Source organism: Coturnix japonica, chromosome 4, assembly GCF_001577835.2.
Source record: "Coturnix japonica isolate 7356 chromosome 4, Coturnix japonica 2.1, whole genome shotgun sequence".
NCBI lineage: Eukaryota > Metazoa > Chordata > Aves > Galliformes > Phasianidae > Coturnix > Coturnix japonica.
Genome location: NC_029519.1, coordinates 41,128,801 through 41,140,631, shown reverse-complemented (window position 1 = coordinate 41,140,631; position 11,831 = coordinate 41,128,801). Strand labels below are relative to the sequence as shown.

The window sequence follows — 11,831 nt, the reverse complement described above, 5'->3', positions numbered from 1 at the left end:
GCAAGAAAGGAACCTGATAGCTAATTGTAGGTGCTTCTGTTCAAAGATCTTTATCAAGCACCTGGAAGACATAAAGTATGTAAAAGAAGTCCTCTGGGTCAATCAAATGATCTTAAAACCAACTTGTGAATGGGAGGAATGGGCAGATGCCAGAGGGGTATTGGTGTAATGGATAACACTGAGGTCTCCATCCAGTGTCTGATCAGAAGGACATCAGTGGAGCGGCAAAGCAGGGCTTTTGAGCTCAGAAGATGGAAGCCTTATTTTTCTTTACTATTGAAATTAAATCTGTGGTACTTTAGAGTAAGTGTGGCTGTCTGAGACGCAGGATTGTCTGTAGTACCTCCAGATGTGTCCAGAAGAATTGAAAAGGGTGACATTGCACTGATGTGCTTTCCTGTAGTACTGAACCTGTTGCTGGAGCATCTCTCACTTGAATCTCTTGTTGGAATGTGAAGAACTTAACTGGGTGATTCTGACAGCTCCCAAGACAAAGAGTGAAGCACAGTAGATGTGAAGCAGCTGTCAGCGTTTAGTAATTCCATCAGCTCTTGGGATGGAGCAGGGAGCTGTAGTTGAGTTTGTTTGAGCTCTCATTGCTGTTTTACAGTGCTGCGAAATTTGTGCTCATCCCTGAAGTCTCTGATGCTCTGAGTTCCTAGCTGGTCTGCTAGGGGTGCTAGTGAAGACTGTGTGCAGTCTGTTCCATTTAAATCCATATGGTTTTGCTAGTTTGTCCTTTTTGCTGTTTTCACAGATGGAAGAGGTCCAGGTTAGCAACCAGCAAATCCTAGTGGAATTTCATCTCTGCTATTTTTTTCTGGCTTTTTTTTTTTTTTTTCCCCTGCTAGTTTAATTTAATTCTGCATCCTGTGATGGAGATATTAAGACCTAATTTGCAGTACTGAGAAATAACTTGCATATTAAAGCTGAAGTGCAGTAAGAGCTGTTAGTGAGACTTGATAGAAGGCACCCTAGAGAGGAATGCATGTGAAAAGGTGAGATATGCGTGATTTGCACAGATCCTTAGAACTGAGCACAGCGCTTCCCAAGTCTTGATGTCGGCAGTCTTGGCCCAGTGACTCCCTTGGTTGAAGTTAAGGCATTTTAGCAGTTCTCTTTGGTGACCCATTCCTTTAAAGTAATCCTTCATTAATGTGAAACTAAGTTGTTTATTTCTGTCACTACTTTGGCCTGCTTATCACAGATGCTCACTAATGAAAACTGACTGAAATACAGACACAGTAATTGCTTCTATGGCTTCATTGAGTATGCTTTACTGAACTCCTTGCCTGTTGGCATAACTGTGCTAAATTGATTACCTCTTACATATTTATTCCTGCAGTCAGGTCAGCGTGGGATGCTGTTTTTCCCATGTAAGTTTAGTGCTGTTTTGTAGGGTGGGTGTTTCTATTTTTCCATTTAGTCTATTGGGAGGTGATGTAAATGGAGATCCTGTTTGCTGTTGATGTATGTAAAAGAGACTTGCGAAGATTGCTGGGCCAGGATCATAACTGCACTATTAAGTTCAATCTGTGTGTTTGCATGTGCGTGTTAAACGCATCTGCAAAATGTTTACCCTTAGTTTTCTTCTTGCTGGAGATCTTGTGTTTCTGTAGAACATTTTTTCTAAATACCAGAGTATAGTAGCACAATGTTTTCATTGCAGTAGGTGCAGAGATATAGTACAATATCACTGTGAGAAGACATAATCTTTGTTACTGTTTGTCCTGCAAGAAGGGTGTTATGCTTTCTTAGATAGACTGCTCTAAGTTAGGGGAAATGTTAAGGACCTCATTTGAGAAGAAAAAAGACCATGAGTTTATACTAACCAGTTAAAAACAAAACAAAAAAAATATTAACAATGTTAAAATGATATTAGGTTTTTGGGCTGTTGAGCAGCACAGGTTTCAACCTCTTTTCAGATTCCATGTACTACATATCAGTGTTTTTTAACTGAAGGCACAGTTCATGACTTGTATCTCAGGACTGCAAGATAATAGTCTGAAAAGAAGAGACTAAACAGTTTCTGATCCATACTGAAATTGTTCATTCTGACGATATGACTTTCCTGAAAAACCGATTTAACTAAGGAAGTTAAACCTCTGTGTTTTTAACTTCTCCAATTTCTCGATATCAGCTAACATCAAGAAGGGTGTTTAAGCAGTTTGTGTAACTTGAAGGCAAAAAATACCTGGAGTTGCTGTATGAGACCAAGAGAAGAAATAATGCGTAAGAGGAGGGGAGTAGAAGTTGAATCCAAAACATGGCAAGGGTACTGGGGAAGTGAGCAAGGTGGGAAGGATTAGGGCTGCATTGGCAGGGTCTGCCCTGTGTTGTGTCTTGGGGCAGACATCCCTGCCAGCTCAACGTGTGATTTGTTGAAAGCAAAGCATTTGCTTGTTCAACTTACGTGATATCACTCCCTATAAAACAAGCTGTGCAAAGATTGTACAGCAAGCATTTTCTATTGTGACAGAGTCCATTTCAATGCTAGGCTGCTGCAGCTGCAAAATGGACAGCTGAAGAGGTTTATGGAATGCGTGGCAGAATAGAAGTGCTGCAGTATGGGTCTGTCTCACTTTTTAAAGGGAAGAAATATTCTTTGCACTGACAGCATTCCCAGCATGGAGGAGGGAAAAATGATTTTTACCTGTGAGCAAATTTCAGCTTTTAGGAAGATTCCCTTCTTTCTGTTACTTTTATTTACAAAATATTATTTATTTATTATAAATAAATAAATATTATTTATATATTTACAAAATATTATTTATAAATATATATATATATATACATAACATATATATATATAATTTCATAGTGCTGTAAGCTCTGTGAAATGTTCTGAAATGTTCTTTAGCCATTTAAGATGGGAACCCATGGGATGCAGTAATCAAAAGGATTTACCCTATACAGAAACCAAGAGAAGTAAAACACTCAGGGGTATAATGTTCTGTGCCAACAGGTTGAGAGTTGTTTTGAATTGTTACCTTCAGCACTGAAGTTTTGCTGGAGAACTTTCTTTATTTTTACTCCTTCCTGTGTGCTGCTCTTCCTTCTAGTGTTGCATGTCCTTCTGCTTTGTACTTCTGACTGAAGGCATAGGGTCACCCTTCTGCCTGCCCAACAAGCCCAAATTTGCTTTATGGCTGAGAAAGAAGTTTGTTTATGCTTGTAAGGGCTAATTCCAAAGTAATCTCAAAGCAATATTGGAAGAAGTTGAGGAAATCAAAGCCAAGTGTCATAAAAGCAGTTGTGATGTGAGATTGTGGCAATAGTCTTGTGAAAGACTCAAATCTTGCAGCTGCAGGGGGCTGGAACAAGAATATTAGTTGAAAAGTTTTCTCTTTATTATTATTATTATTATTATTTTTAATGTACCTGACCTGTTGACTTGTTTCCCTGTTTCTGTGTTGATCTGTCACCATAAATTCCCACTATCTCTATTGAAGCTCTACTCTGTGGCTTCTGACTGCTTTTCAGTTCTAAAGACTGTGTTAATAGGACTTGGGATACTCATGTGTGGGTGCCCATCAGTCAGGCCATGGTTGAATCAGCTTCCTTTTGTATGTCTGGTATAATCTCATCTGTTGTTCAGAATGTTTTGGGTACAACTCTAGACTCAACAGCCCACACTTGAAGGAAGTAGGCTAGATAAAAAAGTTTGGGCTCTTATTGAACTAGGAGACATTCCCTGCTGAATACTGGAATCCAAGCTAAACACTGCATTATTCTGAGCACTTGTGCAGAAGGGAAAAGAAGGAAAGGCTTTATTTGAGAGGAAATATGACAGATCCCCCCCACCTCCTCTGACTAGCTCTGTAATGTGCACTTCTTGAGTTCTACATTCTACACTTCCATGTTAGAAGCAGAAGCCACTTCATAACAGTGGTATTTCTGCTGCAAGCTGCAGCTTATTGCATGTTGCAGTATATAAATGTATTCATAATTTATTTAAACAAAACTTCCTGGTCCAGTGGAACTTAGAAAACTGCTTGCCCTCAAAAAGGCTGTGACTAATTCCTGTAGTAGTTGGGATTTTTTAGTGCTGCTGTGCTGGGGGTTGGGGAGTTGGAGCTGGAACCAGCAGAACTGTGGGAAGTGAGAAGCAGGAGGGAAGTCTGTGTGACTGACCAGTTCTGTCCACATGCACCAAAGCTGAAATTTGGATACAACATAAAGACGTCTTTGGTTTATTCCATAGACTTTCCAGGTTCACTCAGCAACCCCCTCTCCCCTCCTCCCCGAACTATGCCTGCTGTGTGGCTGGAAGTGGGCCAGGCTTTGCCATACGTGTGCTTAGTGTGTCGACCCCTGCTCAGGCTTGGAGCTAGTCATGCTGTGCTTTTTAAAAGTACTATGATCAGTAAATTCTTCTGAATCAGTCAAGCCTGTATAGAATGCGCACTGTTTGGAGTGTACCAGTCCCAAGGAGACCCTTGTCTGGTCTGTGTGGGGTGAAGCTCTTGTGCAGGCTGCTCAGAATAGATGGGTCACAGCCACCGAAGCATGTCCAGCTAACTAGACGGGCTGCACGCAGAAAAACCCTTGGGGTGGGAGGGGAGGAAATTTGCCTAGGGTGATGGTGTTGGGCATCCGCTTGCCGTCTCCTACGCGTGTCAAGCCAGACACGGGCGAGTTGTGCAGCGGCGGTGAGTAGCTCCGGCCGCATCCGAGCCCTGCAGGGGATGCTATCGGTGGGATGCGGCTCGTCCGGAGATGTGCGGGCAGGCGGCTGGCTTCATCCGGAGCCGCCAATGAAACGTGAAACCCTGGGCTGCGTCTGAGGGCCGGCCCTGGGAGGCTGCTCCAACCTCTGGGCTGTGCGTGCACGCATCCGCAGCGCGGTCGCTTTTCCCAACTTCTTGGGCTGCTTCCTTAGGGACGGCCGGAGGGAGCCACCTCCGAGAGCCGCCGAGAGGGGGAAAGGAAAGCAACTTGGAAGTACGAGCGGGCTAAAGCCAGCTGACACGGCTCCCGATTTGTCTCGGGAAGCCGCCACGCTTATGGGGGAGAGCATCCACCCCGCTTGCGGAAGGTAGGAGCCCTTGTGCCGGGCAGCTGTGGGGCTCCCGCTGGAAGAGGAGCAGACAGGGAGGCTGTGATTTCCGTCGGGGTGACAAAACGGAGGGGTATAGCGGGCAAACGGCTGCTGCCGAGCGGGCAGAGGGGCGGCAGCTGTTGGTGCGTCCTCGGCGGCTCTTCCCTGCCGAGGGGTGCTGCGTTCCGAGCTGCTCTTCCCAGCCTTCCCGTAGACCCGACAGCAGGACGCCTTTATGTCTCTTTCAGGGGATGCGAGAGAAAGATGCGCGATCCGACTACTTGTGGGACTCGGTATCAAAAGGAGCCCTTTGTGCGTTCTGCCATCCCTACGCTAATGTTAGTCTTTGGATTGGCGATGCTCGTCTTAGCATCTCTTTTCTTCTTTGTAAATTTCTGTAGTGAGCTTTCAGCGGTAACAAGCTCGCTGGGACAAACTTGCAGTGAGCACTTTGATTGTAATCGCCCACGAGTTAAGGGATCTTCAGCGGATTTTAGACCTACCAAGCAGGTTTCTTCTTAAGATTAAAAAAAAGAAACCTTCTGGTTTCTTTTTTTTTCTTCTGGTGATTTGAGTTGTACGGGACGTTTGTCTGTTTGTTCTCTGTAACGTGTATGCAGGCTGTCAGACGGGGGGTGGGGGTGTTCTTTCAGCAGCAACTAAATTGCATGTGATGTTAGAAACTTTGCACAACAGAAATAAGCTGCGTGGTCTTTTTGAGTTAGGCGCCCTTATCCTGTGTAGGTAGAAATAAGAAACCAAATTAATTCCTTGTGGAAGCATAGAGGCAGTACTTTGAATTTGTCTAATGTTTATCTGAATTGCATTTGTGATGAGAGAAGACAACAACTCTTATTAAATCAACTGTATTATGAAGCCATTAAGTGCTTCAGTGGCGGTGTAGTTCTGTACCTGTATGGTGACACTCTCTTCCTGTGTATCCAGAGATTAGGTTCCTCTTGGATGAAGAGTTAAGGGAGGGTATGCTACCTATGTAAGGGACAAGGCATAGTGCCAGAATTCCCTCCTACAGAAAAGCAGGGGAGGGACTGTTCATAAGGGCATGTAGCGACAGGATGAGGTGAAATGGTTTTAAACTGGAAGAGGGTAGATTTAGACTAGATATCAGGAAGAAATTCTTTACTGTGAAGGTGGTGAGACACTGAACAGGTTGCCCAGCGAGGCTGTGGATGCCCTCTCCCTGGAAGCATTCAAGGCCAGGCTGGATGGGGCTTTGAGCAACCTGGTCTAGAGGGAGGTTTCCCTGCCTATAGCAGGCTGGAACTAGATGGTCTTTAAGGCCTCTTTCTACCCAAACTATTCTGTGAAATCAGTTAAGTAGAGTGCCATGCTCATGGAAGGCACATGGAGTTACAGGCAGAGAGAAAAACAAAGTGAAGTTTGATCTCCCATCCCTATGAAATTCCTGTGTTGTGGCAGGCTTTGTTATTGCAAAAAGTATCTTCCATTATGTGATGCTGTGGGTTGTGTTAAAAATAAATATGCTTAAAACTTGTGTGTCTTCATGCGTGATGTCTAAAGTTATGTCTGCTGCTGCTTTGACTTACTGCCTTGTCTCCCAGCTGTGTTTTTCTTTAGACTATTTTTCTGCTTCCATTCCTAAATGAGATAAAGTAGGATTAATTTTGGAATTAAGTACATGCATGAACGCAAAAGGTAAAGTATGTGACGGTGGCTTTAACTTCTGGTCCTGAAGCTGGGTTCAGTTTTCTGTAGATGGGGTTCAGAGAGCCAGAAATGGAGATCCCTTCAAGAGAATTGCATCCTAAGTAATGGGTTTGCACTTGTGATGAAGTTGTGTCTTGAAGAAGAAACAGAAATCCCTGTGAGCTCCTGGTGCAGCTGTAGCACATAGCAACTCTCAGGACCTCCTCAGCTCCAGTTGCTTGATTCAGTATGTGATTTTTTTAAAGACACGCTAGGGAAAAATAGAGTCATAGTTCACAGTAGGTAGCTTGAAGTAATTTGCATCCCATTACACTTAGCTGTCTTCACTGCAGGCTGCTTGGTGTTTACGGTGACCGGATGGCCTTTAGAAATGTGCTTTCTTCCTGGAGCTGCTACTTCTTTGCTTTACACACATTAGGTGGGGGACTGCTTGACTTGAGTTTCTTTTTAAAGATTCCTGGTGCAGATTGTGGCAGTTAAACTGGGCTGGCATTTGTGAACTCTCCTGTGGGTGAACTGACTGTAAGTTAGCTGTCAGGCTCCTGAAGAAGAGCGAAGGATGATTCTCTTTCAATTCTCAGGCAAGTAAAACAGTGGGGGAAAGCACTGAGTGTAGGTTTTCTGTTACTAACAGCTGACAACCTCAGTCCAGTGTTCTGCTGTATACTCACTCAGTGCTGTCGTCATCAGTCCTTACAGTACGTGCTATACTTCTTGCTGTGTTTCACTGTCTTTAGCTATCAGCTCTGGTTCTTACTAGCTTTTTGTATGCTTGATAGCCTTCTCATTTCATGTTTCTTCTCCCTATGGAGTTACTATCTTTCTATTCACCTTCTTTTTTTAGAAGTGGAAAACCCAGTTCCATCAATGTATTCTCCACCAAATGCTGTCCAGTTCTCTAAACTCTTAAACGATTGAATATCCTCACTGGAGGTGATACTTTAGGTGCAGTCTTGTTGCAATACAAAGACATGTTGCATTTTTTTTCCTCTGTCCTCATTAAATCACCTGGTGGCAATGCTGGTGATGGGGTGGTTATGCTGAACAGATGCCCAGTACTGTTGGGTATTGTCAGTTCTTTGCCACTCGTGCATCTGTTGAACAGAACGCACAGGTTGGTGGCTGTCAGCCACCTTTCCTGTTTGTCTCTAGCAGCTTCCCTGCTACTTGTCAGCTGCACAGTTCTTATTTCTACTTTGAAGCCACTGGCTAAGCAGCAAAATAAGCAGGTTCCCTTGAGACTGCAAACCACCTGCACTGAGATAGCATCTCATTTGCAGTCACGGTCTGCAATTTACCTGTTAACTGTTTGAGTTCATTTTGTTTGTCCAGCCCAGGTCTGGTTTTTGTTAGGCCTTTCTGATCAAAATGCCACTCTTTGCAGAGCTGGGGGCACTGCAGGAGCACAGTGCTGTTAACTTTAATAAACTTGTTCTGATCATTGCAGTACTGTTTCATTTAGAGGGGCTTCTATGTATTGTCGCCCAGCAAGACAAATTTCAGCCACTTGTGTTGAATTCCTTTGGCAGTGTTTATACAGCTTCTTGTCCCGAAATACCTTTCTTTTTCCTATGTTTATCTCTGTGCAGTTAAGTGTCCTGTCTGTTAAGAAGAGTGCATCTTAAGCAGAGATTTTTTTTGTCTTTTGCTTCCAAGAATTAACTGGTTTATTTATGTTCTTTTCCTACCTTTGTTGCCGCTTCTAGAATGGCTTGGAGATCTAACTAGATACCTAATCTTTGCCTGCCAAACATAACAGGCGTCAAGTGCCATAGAAGCTAAAAAGCTTGATTGGCATGGGGAGGGTGAACAGGCAATTTTATAGAATAACAGAATCATAAAATCATTAGTGCTGGAAATATTCATCCAGTCCAATCCATCCCCACCATGCCCAGTAACTATGTCCCTCATTGCCACATCTCCAAGTTTCCTGAACGCCTCCAGGGATGGTGACTGTACCGCCTCCCTGGGTAGCTTGTGTTGCTGCATCACAACTCTTTCTGAGAAGAAATGTTTCCTGATATCCAACCTGAATCTTTCCTGGTGCAATATAAGGCCACTCCCTCTTGCTCTATTGTTGCTTACCTGAGAGGGGAAGCAACTTTACTTCCAGTACAGGGGCTCTAAGAAGGACATACCTAAGAGCAAGAGTGGTGTGTTTGCAAGAAATGGAAGGAGGTAGGGCTGTGTCCACGTAAGATTTAAACAAAGTATAATTCAGATACACAAATGCTTTGCTGGGAAGAGTTGTGTTTAGTAAGGGGAAAACCTAGATTGAAAGGGGTAGCTAATTGAGAGTGACATCCTGGGCTTGCGTTAGTTCTGCTTGTTACTGAGACCTAAACTTCAGCCCAAAGTAGCGTGCTGGGCTGCAGGGTTTACCTTGGCCCATCAAAGCTGCTATTTGTTGTCACAATTCTGTTTTGTTTGTAAATTTATTAACTGGGAGCAAATAACCTTGTTTGAAGAAGCTGAATGATTGCAGCAGACAGGTTGGCATAGACTCTTGCTGTCCTGGAGCACTTGCGGTTCTTCAGTGAGAAATGTGTGGGCATTAGGACAGGTAGGAGCTTTTATTGATTTGAAGCATGTTGAGAAAAAAAGCTCATGTAAATCCTCGAACCATAAGGAACTTTGCTTTCTATGTTAGTTCCAAGGCGTTATCCATAAGCAATCACAGCAAGCAGTGTATTTGTTCTATAACCTGTATGCCTGGGAGTTTTCCCTAAGGCATATGTGTGTCCAGCTATGCTCTAGGCACACAGACCTGAGTGTGTTGACTTCTGGCAGCTGTACGTGGAGCTTTTTGCCTCACAGCCACAACTGAGATCAAAACCCTACATCACGTGCATGCGAAGTCACTGTGGTTATCCTCTGTAAAGTGTATTGCACAACACAAAACATGAAATCTGGATGCTGGAGAGTAGCTCTGTCTCTGGCAGCTGCAGTATTTGTGCAGCTGCTCCCACAGACTTTCCTTTTTCTTTTTTTTTCCCCTCTCCTCTAGTTTCTTTTAAGCATTAAGATAAATAAAGGTGTCAGAAGACCTATTTTGGGGGCTTGGAGATACTGATGCAACTGTTTTTTTTTATTTTTATTATTATATATTAAGGACTGGGATTTCTTAGGCTTGCAAGTGAGAAAAGCCTGCTTAGGTTCTGCATTTAGTGGAGCAGAAAGGAATCTCCTAGAATGCAAGAAGTGCAGAAGGGCTTGGTGTTACGATGCTCCCTTGTAGTACTGGGGACCCTAATCATCAGCATTGCAGGAGCCTGTGTTGTTTTGATCCAAGTAACTTTGATGCGAAATTTGTTGAGTATAGAAGTGAATGGGAGAAGTCCTGTTCAAAAAGCTTGATTCAATAAGAGGTCTGGAGTTGAGTTGAAAATCAAGTTATGGAAAGAAAATGTAGTAGCAATACTGCCTTGCAAATTAATAACTGCTGTAAGGCTAGGAACTAATTTTTTTCCGCTATATGGGAAAATACCCTCCAGCATTTGCTGTAGGACAGGTTTACTTGCTGCATCATTCATTCTGTTATTTTTAGGAATAGTAAAAGCATACAATTTTGTTGCATGTCAGTCTGAAGACGTGAAACTTGCATTTAAAATACAGCTTAGGTAAAAGCAAATGAATTCACCTGAAAGTAAGCAGATATTAATGTGGGGAAGGACTTCCAACTGTTACGAAACATGTCCTCATTACCGCAGGGCTTGAGAAGTTTGAAGCCCAAACTTGTGAAATAATTAAACACAAGAGATGTCAGCTTGCTTTATTTTGTAGCAGTTATGGGCTTAGATGCTCAACCCTGAATGTTTCAAAGCAAAAACTACAAAAAAAAAAAAAACTAGGAGGGGAAAAAAAGAAGCAAATGGAGTGGTAATCAAAACCATGTGATTTCAAGTGAGCTTAATGGCTCACATGCTTTCACTCTGGGCAGGAGTACAGGTTCAGGGGAGATAGCTGTAAAATATGAAGCAAACAGGTTTTACATTTGAATGTATGGTTCAGTTGTACTGTCATTAGGACTTATGCTAGCAGGCTTTCCTAGCCTGGGTTTTTCTGTCAAGGGACACCTGAATGAACAGCAAGAAGCTGTAAGAAGGCACTGCAACAAGTCATGGCTTCAAATACTAAAAGTGGAAGGAAAAACACCATTTCTCTGTAAGCAAAAGGGACTAGGTGCTTTTGGGTTGCTTCGTTATCTGTATAAGCTTGTCTGTTTGCGGAAATCAGGACTGGCTTTGTATAAGCTAGTATAAGTGGGAAGATACTGCTATTTTAGGTAGTAATGCAGGAGTAAATGCGTATAGGCTGTCCATGAATGAAATAGGGTGTGAAACAAAGGTTTCTTGCAGTCAGAAATTCCTGACTGGGGACCGTGGGGGTGCAGTGTAGGAAATATTACAGCAGCTATTTTGACAATGCTTTTTCATTCTGGAAGTAACCATGGGGCTGGCTTCAGAAGAAGCTGTGTTTAATGATTTGGAAGGTTGTGCTCCATGTGCATGAACTGATGTGAAAGAGTGGAGTAGTCCCTTATCACAGGAATACTTCATATGTGTTACGCGATGTGCCAGGATAAAATACAATCAGCAGCAGACCCCCATCTTGTTCATGGATCTTTTTCATTACTTTACCTCTGAGGGTTCTGTGCTGTAGCGAGTCAACCATGAGTTTGCATCTGGAAACCTGACTAATTTTGAAGAATTTACTATATCCCAACATTGATGTTGCAATCAATTCTGCTTCCTTGATGTGGCAATTCAACTCTGATCTGGTCAGCTGTTACTTAGGCTATACATATGCAGCATCAGCTGTGGCACTGCCCTTTGCTGTGGGGGACTCACACGGGGAAGGGACTAAAGCAGGCAGTTGAGTGTGTGCCACATGGCATGTTCAGTGTCAAGACTATTTATCACATAACGAGATTAAGCTTTCATGCAGCAGAGCTGTACAATGCAGGCTCACAGCTCCCGATACCTGTCCTTGGCAGCTGGAGATCTGAAGAACAGGAGTTTAGCATTGGGGTGATCTTCTGCTAGCATCAGGAAAAAGGATTCTAAATGCCGAGGCTCCCGTCAGATGTCTGTACCTTATT

General features: G+C 43.2%; 1 protein-coding gene across 1 annotated transcript in view; it reads left to right on the top strand.

Annotated features, from left to right (window-relative positions):
• The first annotated feature begins 4,818 nt into the window (after positions 1-4,818).
• Positions 4,819-11,831, top strand: part of ARHGAP24 (Rho GTPase activating protein 24) — a 142,298-nt gene continuing 135,285 nt past the window's right edge. The window contains exon 1 of the mRNA XM_015861771.2: positions 4,819-5,038. The gene's annotated coding sequence lies outside the window, so the exon portion shown is untranslated. The remainder of the gene's footprint in view (positions 5,039-11,831) is intronic.